Source organism: Petaurus breviceps, unplaced genomic scaffold, assembly GCF_028583685.1.
Source record: "Petaurus breviceps papuanus isolate PSGF00001 unplaced genomic scaffold, PetGlider_PUasm1.0 91041, whole genome shotgun sequence".
NCBI classification, from domain to species: domain Eukaryota; kingdom Metazoa; phylum Chordata; class Mammalia; order Diprotodontia; family Petauridae; genus Petaurus; species Petaurus breviceps.
In genome coordinates, this window is record NW_027187400.1 from 5,742,477 (window position 1) to 5,762,172 (window position 19,696).

Genomic DNA, 19,696 nt, shown 5'->3' on the forward strand with positions numbered 1-19,696 from the left:
ACACACACACACACACACACACACACACACACACACACACACACACAAACTAGCCATGTAACCTTGGGCAAGTTACTTAACCCCAACTGCCTTCCAACAAGCTAAATAAATAAATAAATGAAAAAACATCAACCACCAACCCAATCACAACATGCTAAGAGGCCCTAATGAGCCCATGTGCTTTCCTGAGTGCCTGCTCATTCTGAGAAGGTGGCTGTATGGACCCTCCAAATCAACTCTGCCTTTTAACATCTTTTCCTTTTTTCTAGCTCAAGAAAAAAAAAAGTCCGACAGGAAAAATATAGAACAATTTATACAGCCACACTAGAACAGGAAATGAGATCAAAGATTTCCTCAGTTGAGCAAGAGCGTGGTATTCCTTTAACAAGCAAAGTCTGGGCAGCCTGGGCACAGTCAGCCACTTTGCTTAAGGTAACCAACACTAAGCCTATGATACTGTGGCTGAGGATTCAAATATGTGAGTGTCCGAATGCTTCCATTCCTTCAGTAGATGAAATATCCACACCCCCCCTCCCCCCGTGCACATCTGTAGTCTGTCTTCACTACAGTACAGGCAGTTAAATTTATGCCTCCTTCCAAATGAGCAACATGGCCCAGTTACGGTTGCTGAGGGAGCCATAACTTTGAATTTGACTCTAAATTCTCAATACAAACTCTGCATTAATGTAGCTTCATTTCATATCCAAGTGTTTGAGGAACCCGGGGTCAAATTTTAAGAAAGAAAGAAAAAAAAAGATGGCCTACAAAGGCAGAGAGTACATTATTGCCAATAACGATGGATCTTGATGACCTCTCCCCCGACCAAGTTCATTTGCCCATGTGTTTACATGTGTTACATACAAACATGTCTTTGTTTTTAGTTTTTTCAGGTAGCAGGGGACAAATGACCAATTTCAGCATCTTGGCATGTCTTCCCTCACCCCAACTAAACCTGCTGTAATTTGAAAGATCCCAAGAATATGTTCTAGCCTCCTACAGTAAGACTTTGGGGCCAAGGGCCATCATTTTACAATACATCAAAAATATATTGATATTTTAAATAGAAATTTCTTCTAGCATGTTAGAAGTTTTGCCCCCAATGGGAGGGGGGGTGAGGCAGGGGAAGGAAAAAAAAAGTGGCAGGAAGGATTTTTCATGTACCTCTCCAGGCCTGTTTCCTCATTTGTACACGAATAGGTGAACTAGATTCTTTCCATCCTCTATTTCTCCTTCAATCCAAACATTCCATGTTCTAAGGTCCCTTCCAGCACTATGATTATAGAATTATACCTATGCTACTAATAGAGGAAAAGTCATGAACTCTAAAAATGGTGCTGGGAAATTCAGCAACACTTCAAGTAATTCCTATTCATATGGGCTTTTACAGGATATTAGCTAAGTAATTTATCACAGAGGAGGAAAAAAGTATTTTTTAAAGGGTTGGTTGTGAGGAAAGAATGAAAGAGGACAAAAGGTAGCAAGAAGGGAGTTGGCACTTGTACAGATAAAGGAAAGAAAGAGATCTCAGTAAACTCTTGCTTTTAAAGCTTCTTATAATATACAAGAGACCTGGGTGAAAACCATCTCCCAAATCACAACTACTAAGCAACTGTTCTACCAATGTTGTTAAACCAGTGCTTTTCCCAAATAAACAATTTTCCACCAAAGTCCTGCCCATGTACCAGAAGCTCCAACAATATTTCCAGTCTTAATTTCAGGGCTGCACATATCCTTTTGGGAATATTTAGGAGAATTTAGGTTTAATAACAATTGGACTAGCTAGTAATAAATAGTATGTGGTTTTCCCCAGACACACCTGGCAATGGGCCCAATTTGTCACCATCCCCTTTCTAGAAACATTTCAGGGTTTACATTGCTCTATATTACAGTCCAGGAAGCCCTTACCTCAATCTTTGCCTGCAGCTGGGTAGCCATATGGATTTGGGTGAGTACATTCCACTGAATGGAAAAGCTAGCATTTATGTAGTGCTTATTTGATTCTCACGAAAGACCTGTGAGGGGAGGGCTGTTATTAGCCCCATTTTCTAGATGGGGAAAATGAGGCTGAAAAAGGTACTGACTTGCCCATACAAAGGAAGTGTCTGCACTGCACTGTCAGGCTGCCTCCCGTGCTCAGTCTCTAAAGTAAACCCTTTGTAGGCATCCCGGAAAGTCCCATGAGGGACTCCCAGGAAGGTCCCTTTAGAAACAGGACTGATGTGACTGAGCAAGGGTAATCCTCTAAGCCACCCTCTATTTTGGAAACACCTCCAGCACTAAAAACGGTAAGAGACTAAGAATCAAGAGAACCAAGTTTTGGTCTTCTACTCTCAATTATGAGCCATGACCATGCCATACCATCTCATCAAACTCCCACCTCTAATCGCTAGAATGACCAGACAAGCCCAGAGGTCCCTTCTGCTCCTGACATTCTTTCAGGCTTTGACCAAGCCATTGCTCCCATCATTCTTCTGCTCAGAAGCCCCAATGGCTTTCCAATGCCTGCTGCCACAAAACTATTTTTAAAAGTAACACTAGAATAAAAAGCTATGGTTGACCCTGAGATAGATGATGCACAAAACACTTACATCCCTTTTTGGGTCTTCAATTTCCTCAGTTATAATAGAAGGAGTTGGATCAGATAATCACAGAAGTAAACTGAAGATAAAAAATCTTCTGATCACTCACCAGTTCTAAATTGGTCAGCCTTACTCTCAAGGCCCTTCTCGATAAGCTCTCACCTGTTCTATCCAATCTTATTTCCCACTAGAATCATAAAATTTGAAAGTAAGAAGAGATTACTGCACAGTTCTATGGTCATTCCCTCTGTGGACAATCAGATCCAGGTCAAGCGCCTCTGTCTAAGATTTAAGAGCCTGCACAATCAGGCTAAAACACCCTTTTCCAGCCTTATTTTCAACTCTCCATTCCAGTCATTCCCAATTCTGGTCTGCTCCTGGATAGTTTTGGTAACCTATCTTCATGCCCAGAATGCACTCCTTTTCTCATCTCAACTTTCTGTTCTAGTCCCCATCCATATGACAGATTCCTTCCTTCCAAGTTTTCCTACAACACTTAGCCTAGATTTCTTTTGCCCTTGGTCAGTTCTACTTTTTATCATACTTACTTGCCTATTAGATTACAAGCCCTTTGGGGCCACAGATGATGCCACTCTTCATCTTTGTACCCTTAGCCTTTGGTCCATAACAGGCATTATTAAATATTTGTTAAATGAAAATAACTACTGCAACATGAACCTGTTGGCTCCCCACTTCCTTTCCCATATCTTTGCTTCTGGGCATGCTTTTATTAATCTCCATCAGGGATGCCCAACTCAAATAGCAGCTTCCCTCTGTCAAGCCACCTCCAATCATTCCAAGGTATACCAAGCTTTCTTCCCTTCTCTGAACTGTACTACATTGCATGGGTGATTGGTACTATGTATTTTAAAGCTTAAAGCTAAATTAATAGAAATGATTAGTTAGGGGAAAGACTGAGTGTAAGCTGTATGAAGTTAGAAATATGCCATGTGTGCTTTCTTTACCTAGCACAATGCTAAACCACTACCAGGCACCCAAACTGTGGTTACAAATACCAGAGCTGACTGTGATAAGTAAAGGAAGGGCAGTGAGGCTGCACCCTAATGATAAAACAGACCACCTGAAGTGCAGAGGACACATTGGGTCATTTCCTACAGGAGTCTCTCCTTGCCAGCCATGAAATGGAAGCTGGCTAAAGGGCTCTTATAATACTGAATTCATGACCTCAATGAGGAAGGCCATTCCATTTGGGATCCTTTTTTTGTTGTTAAGAAGAAGTATTTCCTTAGCTGGGAGGCCAAGATCTGCCTGCCTTCCTATAACTTCCAACCAAACGCAGTTACCAACACAACCAATGGGCATCTGGGAGGGTAGAAGCAGGAGCCTAAATGCCAGAGGGAGAAAGAGGAGTACAGAACACAGAGGTAGGAGCCGGTCCAAGAACTGCAAGTTCTGAGAACCCAGATGGCTGATACTGTGAGTCTCCAGAGAGCACCTGTGTCCCTTTCCCCAATCTCCTGCGCAGGTAGAAACACTTTTCTGAAGGCCTGTCAATAACTCCTGGACTTGTAAACATCATTGAAGAACAGAGCCTTTCCAGACCTTGGAATACAATGTCTGAGGTGGACAGTGACACAAATGACAAAGCTGGCTAATATGGAGAGGGCTCTTTCCATCTCACCAGCAGCTCCTTGGCAGGTGTCCGGTGATCTGTACTGCTTTACCAAAGGATTGATGCATCTTGTGGGGCAAGCAAAAATCAATCAAGTTTTCCATCTGTAGAATTCTGACCCCTACACTTTGGGAGATCTTTGAATGACATGTGTGACTCCAAGAAATTCTTATTTTATTCCTTGCATAGGCCAAAGATTTATCTTTCCTTCTCAAACAACGCTTTTAATCAGAAGAGTTTATATCAATGGAACATAGAACCTCCGAAGCTAAAATAAATTCAATTAAAACAAAATTACTCTGGTCTTGTCAATTCTAACCTCATGTAACTATAACAGAAAAAGAGAAACAAATTAGGCTCAGAATTTGAGGATAAATTAGCTTAAAAAATAGTACATATATGATCATCTCTATTTTATAATGAAGAAGTAAGGCTCAGAGAATCGTGACTTGTCCAAAGGCAACACATTAAAGAAAGGACAAAACTGTACTTAAAGCCAAGTATCCCTATTCCAAATCTAAGACGAAGTCTCCAATAAGTGACAAGGGCCCCCAAATCCTCACTAATCAGCTTTGGAAGTAGCCATTATAGACTAGACAATTCCAAGTACAGACAGAAAAAAAAGGCAGGAGGAAGTGCCTGTTGCCCGCAGGCACGAAAGGAAGAGTCAGGGGACAGGAAGGGAAACACCAGACCAGAGCAGTAAAGAGCTGGAGATTCAACTCTGGGACTGACATAGAGGAAATCCTTTCAATGGGAAACCACAGGAGTAGATTACTGTGATTACACTTCAAAAGCAAAGACTCTGCCACAGAGAGACATAATGAGAGGAAAGCGCTGCCCCCTTGATCAGGGAAGTGCAGGGCCCCCTGCTACACACTCTCAGGCATTCATAAAAAAAGGAATGGAACCGTAAGAAAGCTCCCAATCTCTGTCTCCCGCTTATCTCCCTCCAGATCACCAGTCACATATGAACTGCTTGCCAAACGTAGGGAATCAAAAGGCTGCCAGTTTAGGGGCATCAAAGACAAGGATGCCTCCTGAATTTGCCCTTTCGGAGATCTAACTTGTGGAAAAATATCCAAGACAAACTGCTTGTAGGGAAAGAGCTGGTATGGTGAATTTTAGCTCTGAGCAAACAGACCAAGAACATTCCAGTTAGGATTCTTCCTCGGTTGGAGTTACATCCCAATCAGACTGGCTTATGGAAATACTATCCCAGAGAGTAGGATCGTTCTCCAGTGAAAAAGTTGTCTTTTTGTTTTGTCTTTGCTGCTTAGTAAACATGCACTGAATCAAATCCAGTTCTAGCATTAATCTAATATTAATTACAAAAGGCTAGAAAAGTGAATTTAGAAAGTCAGCATGGGTTATGCAGTGAGTGGTATGCTGGACTTGAAGGTGAGAAATTTGGTCCTGAATACTAACTCAGAAACTCCGCAGCTGTGTGACTGTGGGCAAGTCAAGTAACCACTCAGTCTCCTCACTCGTTGTCCGTAACCCTTCACAGCATTGTAAGAATCAAACGGGATAATTATGTAAAGTGCTTTGCAGACCCTAAAGTGACTGTGGGAATGTCAATTGTTGCCATTTTTATTCTTATCATTATAGTGGAAAGAGCACTGAACTTGAAATCGGAAGAGCCAGGTCTGAATCCCAACTCAAAAAAGTACTTGTGTGGTCCTGGGCAAAGCCCCTGCCCCATAAGGCCTCAGCTTCCTCGTCTTTGACTTGAGGACTAATGCTAATCTCACAGGAATGCTGAAGATGGAGACTTCTGTAAACATGAACTAAATAAATGTGCCATTAGACTGGAGTTTTTAAATGGAGAGTTTGGAATGAGCTATACAAAAGATGATCTACCTTGGAACTCACAGGTTAAGCCTGGAGAATGAGAGGTAAAAGATGCTCCAGAAGAGCTAGATTGTTCTATATGTGTGAATACACACACAAAGTTCTCAGCCACCGGAGGAGAGCCCAGAGTACACAGGTAGATCTGATGCAGACACAGGAGTACCAGCAGGAAGGAGACATGGGCAGGAGGGTGAGGACTCAGAATCCTGCCACGTGAAAGGGAATGAAAAGAAACGAGATATTGCCCTGAAGGAGACCTAGAAGCAGTGGGACTTCTGGTGTGTTGTCATTGTCATTATCATCAGCATCATTCTGTTACATTGTAAATTCAGTCAGAAATAAATGGGAGGCCCAGGGTGAAAAAATGGCATTTAATTAAAAGCCCAAAGAGTTCAGGGGTGCAGCTTTTGGTTTGTTCTAGTCCTGATCAGGTTAGTAGCAGGCATAACAAAACAGTGTCTTCAAGCATCTCAAGGGCTAGTACATAAAGAAGAAATATGTCTCTTGTGCTTGGCCCCAGGGGCCGCAGTAAAAATTGACATGGGAGAAGGAAGAGATAGAGACTGAAGAGAAGCAGATTTTAGTTCCATGTAAGGGAAAGAAGCTTTGTAGCTCTTCAATACTGATCAGATGACTGCCTTTGTCAGAGATATTGGTCCAGGTAAAGTTTGGCTTCAATGACTTGGACAAGCAAGGGGTCCATGAAGTGGCTACAGAAAAGTCCCAGTGCAAAAACCCTCAGGGAAGTGGGATTGGGAATTACCAGAGGGCTGGGAGTGCCTGCATCCCATCTTGTCACCCCTACTGCCAGGTCAGGACTAGAACATACCAGGAGGTACGCCCCAGAATTCTGGACATTTAATTAAATGCCACTTCTCACCCTGGGTCTCCAATTCATTCCTGACTGAATTTATCGTATAACATAATAATAATAATAATAACAATAATAAAAAGTCCCTGGCTCTTTAACCAAAAGAACCCCCTAATTGATTCCCACAGTAATTAACCTGCATTTTACCTCCGAGAGCGGTAGTTAAGGAAGTCGGCACTGCTATTTATAACTCATCTCAAATTGAGGGCAGACTGCCTAAAATCTAACACATCCCAGCTGTACTCCTGTTTGAACTGGGGCCAAGGGAATTTTTTAAAGCAATCTTGGCACCGAATGAATGACACCAACAGTATGAGAGCGCAAGTGGTTGTGTTGTGGTGACGTAGCAGGGGAGGTGGGATGGGAAGGGGGGGCCAGGGTACTGGGATCCCTTCTCATGCATGCTTGGCTGTTCACTAGGTCCCTGTACAGTAAGCCGGGAGCCGCCCACTGAGAGCCAAACACAGGAAAAGACTTTTCCTGTGGAACGCCTTGAAGTGAGAAACACATGGCTAATCTGAATAAACGCGAAGCCACTGCCGCCCCTGCCAGGAAGGTTAGTGCTCGTAATCTCTGGCCATGAGGCTGGCTGCCGGAGAGGACTTGGACCGGCGCCTGAGAACCCACAAAGAGCTGGGAGAACAGATGGGGAAGGACCCCAGCAAAAAACAGTGCCGGGTCACGTGACCCGCCACATGGCCCCGCCAGCACAAACTATTGTCTAGCTGCTGAATTCCTTCCCCTCCGTACAAAGACACCAGGCCCCTTGCTGCAATTCCAGGGATCGGCAGCAGCTGTTGAGACGCATCCCTTACTGAAAGGACCCTTCCCTGCTGAAGCTCTCTCCCCGTTTTGAGTCCCTGAGATAACCTGTACTGGAGAAGGCCTCTCTCACCTCTTACAGTGACTTGCAAGTTCCATCTGTTTCCCACGGCTGAACTTAGAATGGGTCCAACGTAAAACAAAGAAGGTATCATCCTTCCCCCCCAAAAGGCATGTGTCTCAATTCTCCCTGCCTAAAACACTCTCCCTCCTAGAATCCTGTTTTCTTCAAAACTCAGACCAAGAGCCACCTTTACTACACGAAGCCCTTCTAGCTTCCCCTCAGCTGCTAGTATTCTCCCCTCCTGCCTACCTGGTCTTCACTTTGCACACAGAATGTTCACACTCACATACACAAGTGTTACAATGTGAGCTCTTGGAGGGCAGGGCACCTTTCATCAACACGGGGCCTGACACACAAAGACCGATGGGGCCTCTGGAAGCATCTACTGCAAGGCCCTCCTTTCACATAAGGGAAAGTGACTCGTTTAAGGTCAGACAGATTCGGCTTCAAATCTGTCTTTCTCTTAGACCACCGTTAACACACCTCAAAGCATTTCTTTAATTCCTCTTTTCTTCCCCTCAGTCATTTTCCTTCTTTAAAGGGTAGGTAAAGGGGTCCCTTCTTGACTGAAAAGCACTTTACTGGAGTAAATGAAGGAAACTCAGCCTTAGCCAAGTCCGGCCTCTCCTTGGAAGAGTGAAGAAACAAGAAGAGAGTGGTTTCCCCAGCAGGGGAAGCGCTGGGGGGGGGGGGGGGGGGGGGGGAGGGAGCCCTTGGAGAGGGGAGAGTGGAACCCTTTCATTACACCTGATCAAGACTCATCACATCACTAAGAGAACATAACTCAGTGGAGAGCTTGAGAGCAAATCCCTTAACCCCACCTTCCTCCAAATGGGGAAGCAACACTTTTATTTTCTTTTTTTAAAAGTTGTGTGTACATAAATTGGGGGGAGGGGTCACACCATGTGAGATTGTTCCTATTGTCACATGTGGGCTAAGAAAGCCAAATGACAGATTCCTTTCTGTTGGCTGGTGTCAGCTCATCAGCTGTCCTAAATTTCCGAAAGGCTAGGTCAACACAGGGCCGCAGAGCAGGAACAGAACGTCATTGCCGCTGCCGCTGTCACCGCTGCCCTCCTTGCAGAATGCAGGGAGCACTGCCACTCTGGACTTCATGGAACCTTAGAAATTCAGAGCTGGAAGGGACCTCAACATCTAGCTCGAGCCATACTTGACAAAGAATCCTGATGATGACACAATGGATGGAGATTCAGCCAGCCTTTGCCTGAGAACCTCTGATGGAGGCTGCCTGCTCTATTTTGGGGAGAGTTCCATTAATAGGGAGTTTGTTCTTATAACCAGTCTAATTTTGCTTCCTTCTTTGCAATTACACCCCATTATTCCTAGTCAGGGCTGATGGAGCCCAAACTGAACAAGTTTAATCCCTTCTTGACAGCCCTTCAAAGGGAAGACACAGAAGTGCCCTCCCTCAGTACACTCCAATTCCTTCTTTCTCTAGACTAAACATGCCCAATTACTTCAAGCCATCTTCAGATGGCATGGACTCAGGGTCCTTCACTACTCCAGTTGCTTCCTCTGGATGCTTTCCAGCCTATCAATGTCTTTCCTAAATTCAGAATTGAATATATTCTCCAGAGGTGGTCTTGACCAAGGCCAGAAAACAGAAATTCCCCAGAGAGAAAAAAATTTCCCCACCCCATAACAACAAAACTTTCCACTTCTAAGGTGAATACCTCTCAACAATCCTGTGGAGTTCAGTGATATACACATTAATAACTGTTTTACAGTAGCAAACTGAGGTTCCAAGGAGTCCTGGGGCTTTGTGAGTATATGCTGGGGTTGAACTTCCAACCAATTTAGTTCTCTGGACTCCAAGTCCTTTCCCCTCTGCTTCTCATGCTATAAACTAAATTAAAATGCCACCTATCCTTAGGTAAATACATAAGAATTGGAGTATTAGGGAATATCACATTAAGTTTGGCAAAAAAAAAAAAAAAAACAGCAAAGAAGCCTAGTTTTCTTCAACTTCTTCATTCTTCCCAGCTCCTCCATCCCAACCTTCCAAGATCTCAGTAAGAGCTATACTACTCTGAGAATGGAGATGACAAAAAAGGGTCAAGGCACACTCTCTGAGTCAGGTGGAAACCTGCCAACTTGGGGGGAGTGGAATTTCAACAAGTGTCTTCCTGAGCCTAATTCATAGAACAGCAAATGAAGCACCAATCTGACAACTTTCTGGGGAAACCCCCTCGGTCAGACATGAAACAGAAAGCCCTAGACCTTCCAGCCTACTCTGGGATGTGGAGAGGGATCCAAAATCAAAAACAGGCAGGGAAGAGTCTAAGCTCTCCTTAGGGGAAATGCAAAAGCCAGGTTGATTTAGGTGGCAAATACAGGGCCAAGGTAGAGAAAAACAGCCACAACTCACATTTCTACAGTGTTTTCAGGTCTACAAAATGTCTTCCTCACAACCCTGAGATGGGAAGAATGAGGATTATCCCTATTTTAGTAATGACACTGAGGCTCAGAGAAGGAGTCACACTAACCTCAGAGTCACAGATGGGGCTGGAATGAATGTTTCTATCCTGTTAAAGACAGGCAAGGGAAGCCCCCTGAAGAATGAAAGGGACCCAAACACCAATTACAGATGGCCTAACAAAAGGCTGGATAACCACTTGGATGTGCTCTAGTGGGGATCCTCGTTAAGCAGAGGCTTGACCACATGGCCTCGGAAGTGCGCTCAAACTCCGTTTCTCTGATTCCAACGCTAATGGAACTGCACAGCTGCCCGCCCCAAACAGGCATGTTAGAAAACCACAGGCAGGTGGTTTGCATTTCTTCTTCCAGCTGGGGCGTAAGCCATCAAATGGCACAACCAGAGAATCAGTTTGATGAATTTTCCAAGTGATGATGAGCAAAGTCTCAGTTCCTAAGCCCACAGAGCTTGAGTCTGACGCACCTGAGGTGTGGCCAGCTCAGGACCCGAGGCCCACCAGAGTCACCTCTTCTGCTCACCAGCTCTCAGAGAAAATGTTCTTCTTGCATATTTATCCTCCTCACCTTTGGGTAAAGATCTAGCCAATAGATTTCTCCCAATTTCTGATCTGTTCCAAAAACAAAACTGCAATTCTTTATAGAGGGAATTCCTTGTTTGGCAGAGTCAGTAAAGATGCAGAGTGCCAAGTACAGAATCAAATATTCTGTCTGGAAAGGACTTCAGAAAATAAACTGTTAAAATAGAGAATGGTAAGGCTGAAACACCTTTAGAGATCATCCACTTGAAGGGCCTCATTTTTTAGACAAAACTGAGGTGCAGAAGAGGGAAGGTGGTTTGCCTAAGGTCTCACAGAAGATTAAAGGCAAAATAAATTAAAGGCCTTTATATAAAGCCAAAGGATCCAAAGTCAGAAGACCTAGGTTCTTGCCTGGCCTCTGACAATAACTGGATGTAAGACCTAGAGCAAGTCACACTCCCTCTGGACCTCAGTTTCATCAACTGTAAAATGAAGGAGTGAGAGTAGAAAAATGCTATCTCTTCTAGCTTTTACAATCCATAAAAATTCATTAACTAATTTTCAAAGGGCTTATAGAGAATAGCAGAATACCACTAGTACAGAAAAACAAAGGTAAATGTGCCATTTCCTTACATATTATAGACAATCATCCTCAACCAAACAGTCAGGGTTTCCACCTATAGGAATTTTAAAGATAGGAAATTAATTGGAATTGGCTCATTTTTAACACGACAAGGTCTGTGTTGGATGAAGAGTAGGTGCCATATTGTCTTGGCCCTCTTGCCTGCACTAGCAAACCCTAGCAGCTAACACTATTCAAGAATCCAAGTATAATCTCAACTGAGCTACAGAATGATTTGGACATGGCCCCTTTGTATGATAAGGGTTGATGCCATGAAAAGATGATGCCTAAGGTAGCTTCTGACTCCAGGAACTGATGATCATTTGTACCGGTTTCTCTGCTTACTTGCGTTTAGGCTCATTATATATATTTGGATACAGAAAGAAGTCAATGATATCATGACCATGGGCACACACTCCACTTCACCAGCACAGATCAAAATGTTTCCATATCTTGTTCCATGTGATACCTGCCACTCTGAGAGGGGGATGAAACATGCACCCCAAAACCAATAACCCAAGTCAGAACGGAAGAGAGTGCACAAGAGAGATTCACCAGAGAGGCAAAAGCGTTGGAGAGAAGGCTTCTGGGACAAATTACTTAGTAGACCTTTCTTCTCTCCCCCCAACTTCAAGGTTCCACAAAGTAAGATGGTCTTGGACAAGGATGATTGAATGTCCTTGTCTCTCAACCCCACAACTGATTTGGGGTCTTGGTTTCCTCCTCTGCAAAATGAAGGAATTTAAGACTAGGAGAGTATGAAAGAAGGCCCAGAGCAGTCAGGTCCTTGATACTTCATTGGTTAAGCAACGAGTAATCACTACAGGACTGTGGGCTGCCCCTGACCTACAGTTGTGAACCCACAGAAGAGAATCAGCCAATCGCTAGGGGACAGGCTTTGCCCACAAAGAGGCTTTTTCCCTAGAACATCTCAAGGCTTCCAGGATACATCAAAGTGCTTAGTCCAAAGGGTACATCTGCAACCACAGAATACCAAGGAATATATATCACCCTAGCATTCTGCGATAGAGCTTTGGATCTAGGAACCCAACAGGTATAAGTACCCTTCTGCCATCAACACCAACAAAAAAAAAAAATTCCTCTAAGGATGGCTCCATGACACCAAAAAGGTTAAGAACTGCTAGATTAAATTATGGCCGAGTTCAATTCCATTAAGTAGCCATATGCCTACAGCTGATTTCCCCAAGCAGTTACTAAAAGCACCTACTACGTAACAAAAATAAAACAGTCATTGACCTCAAGGAGCCTCCCTTCAAATGAGGGGAAACAAGCACAGAGTGGAGTAAATATGATTTCTGGGAAAGGGGGAAGCTTGGAAGGCCTACCCTTCTTCATCTGCTAAAGCTCAGCTCATTCCATTTTCTCCAGGAAGTTACCTTTCCCTGACCTCCCAGGACTGCAACAACCTTCTTCTGTCTTGGAGAGGGCAGGCTCTGTTTTGCAGCTCTCATTTCAGTTGCTGTCAGTAATGTGACTTATGTATAATACTGTTAACTATGTCTGTCCTACCCCTCACTAGATTCGGTGATGGTAAGGACCAATCAGCAACAATGCTTGGTGCATAAGAGATGCTAAGAGCCATTTGTTAAATGAAGGAGATCACACACACACACACACACACACACACACACGGTTTAAATAAAGTTACAAAAAACTTAGAAATGGTATTTGGTCAAGGATACTGGGAGAAAATGGTCAGAATTAAGAATTAGCACCTTTGAGGCCAGATTTATGTGAGAGGAGACATTCTTAAAGACTAGAAAATTATGAAACTATGGATAGGCTGAACAAGGACTTCATGTGATCTGCTGCATGAAGAACACACATGGACATAACAATCTATGAACAAAGGGGAAGGTCCTAGAGAGGAAACAGTGAATTTCACAGAGGGCAGAAGTGGGGGGGAGGGGAAGGGCAGGGCGAATTGCAACTTTTAGCAAGTACGAGCAACACTGTCTCCAATCTCCACTCATTTCTTTGACCTAGTTTCTCAGGTTCTTTTCTAACATACTGAACAGTCTTGTAAATAGAGGATGTCCCTATATACAATTGCAATTTTGTCTGAAGTTTTTCACAGCCTCACCTATAATTAATTACAAAATCTCTTTTGTGTTGCCCTCATCACTAGCCTTAAAAAAATACTACCAAGCCACACTGGAAATCGACACATACAGCAAATTCCATTTGGGGATGATGGGACAGAGATGTCACTATCAGTGATCCCAAACACTGTCTGTGGCAAAGGGCCTGAAACAGACAGAGCAAAGGTAGTCAACCCTCCTTACCTGCACCTCCGTGAGAGAAGGCCATCTCAGAGGGGGTCCACAGGAAGCAGAGTGCCACCTCCCCTGTGACCACCCTAAAGAAGGTGAGAAAGGGGAGTATGTGTCTGTGTGCAGGAGGTCTCTTCTCCCTCCCTCTACCCCCCACCCCCCCCCCCAGACACACAAGGTGGAACTCCAGGGGTCTCTGAATCACTGCTCAATTCAGGGAAGGTCTCTTTTCCTTCCTCCAGCTCTAGTAACCTACCAGTCAAGTTAGTATGTCTGTCTCTCACACTAATCTCTGCCTTCTACTCTAGCCACATGGGACAAATAGAGGCTCTCCTCCCTACTAGTCAATCATCAGCCCATCTATGTTTTTGATCCTGATGTTAAACATAACGGGAATCCTCCCAAACCCCACGTTCCTTCCTGATTCTCTTTCCCCTAACCCTGAAGTGTCCTCCTTTTCTCCAGCCTCTAGCTCACACATCTCTCATGTATGTACACAATCACAAGCCCTGAGGAGATGTTCCCCCTGTGCCAGTCCCTGGGGCAAACTAGGACAAAAATGAAACTGCCTCCAATTTTGGGGAGCTTACAACTAACAGGAGGAAAAAACCATGGACAGATAAGTTTACACACACACGCACGCATATGAACACAAAATGCATAAAGTCAATACAAAGTCATGTGGAGATGGACCCTGCAGGTGGGAGAGTGCCATCAGAAACGGCTCCTTCTTTTAGGGGTGGCACTAGGGCTCAGTGAGAAGCGAGGTCAGACATGAAGGAACTGCTCAGCTAGGGAGAAGGCAGGGAGGCAGGAGAGAGATGTGCTGCAAAAGAGACAGTGAAGGCCAGTTTGGAAGGAAGGCAGAAGGACTAACAGGAGTTCTTTTTTTAGCAGCCTATGAAAGTGGCCCGGGGCCCAAATAGCAGACCCAGGAGTTTGTAGCTGACCCTAGAGGCAACAAGCAGCCACCTGGGCTTTCTGGGCAGGGGAATGGCAAGGTCAGAATTCTGCTTTAAGAATATCAACTTTGGCAGCCAAGATGTGAAGCTGGTTTGGAGAGGGCAGAGACCAGAGGCAGGAAGCTAGTCCAGGAGAGGGCTGACACAAGGAAAATAGCATGGCAAGAGACTCAGGCTTCAAATCCCACTGACTTATTCGAGCTTTTATTAAGTGATTATTACACTACCAGGCACTGCAGTATATTTTAAGGAGTGAAGGGTAGAAACAGAGCAGTCCCTGGCCACAAGGAACTAACATTCTATTGAGGGGAGGAAACACCCCATACACAACCAATCAATACAAAAGATATACAGCACACAGTCCTCCAAGGCAATAAGGGATGGAGACAGAGGTGAAGTGGAGAAATCGGGCACGCGCGCGCGCACGTGTGTGTGTGTGTGTGTGTGTACAGATTTTGCAAAAGGGAGTCACTGAGGAGTACTGATTTGGGGAGTGCCATGTCAAGTTGGTTGTGACCACAGGCAAATCTTTCAGTTTATTTTCTCATCTGACAAATGGGGATAATGACACCTATAGACCTCATGAGTCTGGTTAAAATCAAGTGAAATAAAGCAGATTGGGGCTTTACAAACCTTAAAATACTACATAAACAACAGCTACTTACTTTCCTCATATTATTTTGCATTCGAATTATGGTCATATCCTCTTTCAGAGAGTAAACTTTATGAAGACATGACTGTGTTGTGTCAATCTCTACATGGTCCCCAGTATTGTGTACATGTAACAAGTTTAATAAAATATTTATTGAGCTCAACCAAATATAGGACCCTCTGGGTTTGCTGCAGAGCCCTGACAAGAAATTAGACTTTCTATCAGTTAAGGACCATTGACCATTGGCCTGTCAGAAGAACTTGGTTCCTGTGCTGAACGTTCCTTTTTAGCTCTGTGACCTAGCGCAAGTCATTTCCCTACTGTGAGTCTATAAAATCTATCACCCTCACTACCTGCCTCACAGGGCTATCATGAAAATTCAGGTGAAATAATAGATGCACAATGTTTAAATGCTATTTCTGAAGAGGTGTCGAGATACTTCAGCAATGTCTTGATTCATTTATTCTCTTTGCTGGATTTTACCTTTATGAACAAATACCAGAAGGCCAATCTTAGCCTTAACAATGCCTATCATGTAAAGTAGAGGGAGGCATTGGAGCAGATGTTTCCGTTTGGAAAAAAGAGATGGGGAGCTGACATCTACCAGTTATTTCCCTGGACCTCTGCCCCCAAACTCCCTACAGCTGGGAGCCCCCAATGTGTCTAAGTTTGCCTCAGGGATCAAACTAGACCAGATACAAAAATGCTGAAAAGTGGTTCTGGAGACCCAACTGTCTCATTAAAATTAAAGATGCCCCTCGATCTCCAGACTTCTATAAAAGCTATCAATTAGGATTGTCCATTAAGGAACCTACAGAATATAGAAACTCTTCAGCTCTTAGTTGGAGCAGCCAGAAATACTTTCCAGTTCATCCAAGATGGCGACAGGGTTTGGTGCTGCCTACTCAGGTGATTGGTACTGGGAACCCCTGCCCTGCAGTTCCCATTCAGCAAAGTCTAAGAACTAGCCTCCAGCAGTTATTTCTAGAGCTGGACATTTGTGCCTTTACCATCTCCTACTATTCAGAACAAAACCAGTAGGTCTGCTTTCCATCTCCAACCATCTCTAATCATGGAGAGTTATCCATCTGGTAGCGAAATTGTAGTCTGATATTCTGAAGAGGCAGGAGGTGGGATGTGCCAAAGTCTCTTAGTTCTACCTTCACTCAGAACATTTCTTGAATGTGTCTCTCTTCCCTGTCACTATCATTAGAACCACTCCAGTTCAGGCCCTCATCTCCAAATGCTGGCACTACTTCTAATAATAGACTAAATGGTTTATGGTCTCCTCATTCAATTTCTCATTAACACAACTGCCAAAATCATCCAAGTGCATGGATTTACCCATGTCATTTCCTTGCTCAAAAACTCTGGGTGGCTTCTCTATTCCATCTAAGATAAAAGCAAACTCCACACTCATTCTGGCATTCCAGCTTGGCTCCAACCAACCTTTCCAGCCTTATTTCATAATACTTTTCCTCCTTTACTCTGTGCTTCAACCAAGCAGTTCCTTCATGCCAGGAAGCTCCCACCTCACTTCTTCATCTCTGCCAGCTGAAATAGCTCTTTTCCTTCTGGTGCTTCTCAGGTCCTACCTCCTCCATAAAGCCTTTCCCAATTTCCCCATCCCAAAGGCTAGTCTGTTCCCTCTCCTCTCCTCACTCTCCCTGTCTCCCTCCTCTTTTTCTCTCCACACCTCCCCCCCCACTTAGCCCCTTTAAAATTTTCCTAGAACAATTTGATGACATTAAGCACACCTACCATTGGTCAGGCATTGCGCTGAGCACTGGGAACACAAAGAAAAACAAAAAGTGAGGCTCCTGTTATTATCTAGGAGCTCGTAGTCCAACGGGGAAGTATAAACAACTATGGACAAACAAGACATAGGCACAGAACATCGAGGGTAATCTCGGAGGGAAGGCCTTAGCTTAAGAGGGCGACGGGGAAAGGCTTTTTGGAGAAGATGGGATTTTAGCTAAGACCTGAGTGAAGGGAAGTCAAGTGGCTGAACTGAGGAGAGAAGCCCAGACGTGAGGAATAGCTAAGGGAAACTGCCTGGAGTCTAGGGAGAAGTTACGTGTTTGAGGAATGGCAGAGAGAGCAACGCCACTGGATCATTGAACAAGCATATGCAGGAGAAAGAGGTGATGGAGACTGAAAAAGGAAGCACGGGCCAGGTTGTGAAGGGCTTTGGAAGTCAAATAGAAGATTTCATATTCGATCCTGGAGGTAATAGGGAATGTCACTGGATCTCCCCTTTGCTCCAATCATAATCTACCTTGTAACATAATTATTTGCATACATATTCTATACCCCTTATTAGATTATAAATTTGAGGGCAGGGATTGTCATTTTTTCATCTTTGTATTACTCCCAGTACTGTGAGCACAAGGACTTTGCCCTTAATGTTTATTTAATTGAATTTGATTTCGTTCATGACATTAATTCATTCACTGAGCATTAAGGCATCTATTCTGTCCAAATAACTTCCACTTCCACAGTGTGTGAGAGTAAAGCCAGTCAAATGTTCCTGTGAGCGTCCCAACAACCTTGAAAGTTTGGTAGTGCTAGGATTGTTATTTCTGCTTTACTTGTGAGGAGATTGACGTACAAGTCAACGAAGACATCTGCCTGTAACTACAAAACTGGTATCAAAACCAGGATACCAACTGGGATTTTGATCCTAGGTCCACTGTTCCTGGCAATATAATAGAAAGCCTCCGTGAAATGCATAGAGCTAGATAGGCATTACAGAAGAAATGAAGATGAAAAAGACTCAGGCCTTGCCCTCAAGAAACTGACATTCCAGTAAGACTGAGAATTCCCATTCACAGAACAACAGAGTATGTCATAAAGATGAGAAGTGCCCAAATGCAGTATAAAGTGCTGCAAGATTTGAAAACACTTGACACCGACTTGGACAATTCTAAGGATTGTATTGTGATCCAAACTCAGCTATGATTTTGCTCTATGACCTCGGACATCTATAAAGTGATGGTCTACACTATTATTTTTAAGGTCTCCTCCAACATTGCCTGTCTATAAGGGAACATTTTGGCATGAACAGTCTCTGAGGGAAGCACATGAACATCTGTGTCTAGATGGGCAAGGACATTTAGCAATCTTTTATTTTCTTTCAAACTAAATGCCACGATAGTTCCTCATCTTGGTGTATTCCCACCTTCCTTTTTAAAAAAAAAATTCAAAATCGCCGTCGAAAGGCACAGGTTCCCATCATGGGCTGGAAAGGAATACTAAGCTCTTTGGGTGTTCAAGCTGCTGGGAGAACTGTACTCCAAAGACATTGCTTGAAATGGGTCCATAAGTACAGCATTTCTCACCAAATCAATGCAGAAGCCAACTTGGCTTCTCAGGTCAGAATAACATACTTTCTGTTCCAATATCGTTTTCATACTGATTTCTGACAATTTTTACTCTATAAACTTCACAAATCCTATAAACCTCTAGAGATGGTTTTACAAGTTGTTACCCTCCAGGCACCCCCCTCCCCCCAAAAAAAGATGACCTGATGGCTAATCCTCCAATAACAAGCCTTTCTCTTCACTGTGCTGTTCTGCCCTCAGTGGATCAGCCCAGTCTTTCACCCAAGATAGGTATTTACTAAATGCTACTGTACACAGACTTGTCTTTTTCAGGACCTGACAGAGTTTATCCCCTCCTCTGCAGGTGCAACCTCTAAGAACTTAGGTTCACTTCTACTCCACATTGAGATATTGGAAAAAGAAAACTATACTAATGTTAATAATCGGAGAAGTATCTTTGTTTTGCCTTCTGACATGAATTAAGTTTATTTGCACCCTCCCTCACTAAAATAAAAGCTAAATTCAGGCTTCCTAGTAATTCTAGCAAAAAATGTGCTTGTTTTGGCAAATGGATGATCCATAGGGGTCCCTCACCTCCACTTGAATGAGAAGAAATGCTGAGGACCATTGATCCAAAGTACTGAGGTACAATACACACATTTGTGCTTCATTAGGAAGAGGTGTGACTTTCCATCTAAGGAAGACAACATCCAGACAGCACTAAGGCTAAAAAACACTTTGCATATGTCAATCAGCGAGTATTTATTAAGCACCGACTGTGTACCTGGCACTGTGCTCAGAAATTCAGAGATAAAACTGAAACAACAGTTCCTTGTCCTCAACAAGCTTACATTTTATGAAGGGAAACCACATATACAATATAAGCACATAGACTATATATTAAAAAAAAAAGATAATTTGAGGCATGAGCTGCTGGGGGTGGTGAAAAAGAAATCAAGAAAAATTTCATGGAGAGGTGGCATTTAAGCTGAGCTTTCAAGGAAAGCAGAGATTCTAAGACTTGGAAGGGAGGAGAACATTCAGA

The 19,696-nt window shown here is 43.6% G+C and overlaps 1 protein-coding gene across 2 annotated transcripts in view; it reads right to left on the bottom strand.

Annotated features, from left to right (window-relative positions):
* ARID1A (AT-rich interaction domain 1A) overlaps nt 1-19,696 on the bottom strand; it is an 88,391-nt gene that overhangs the window by 48,041 nt on the left and 20,654 nt on the right. The window lies entirely within an intron of this gene.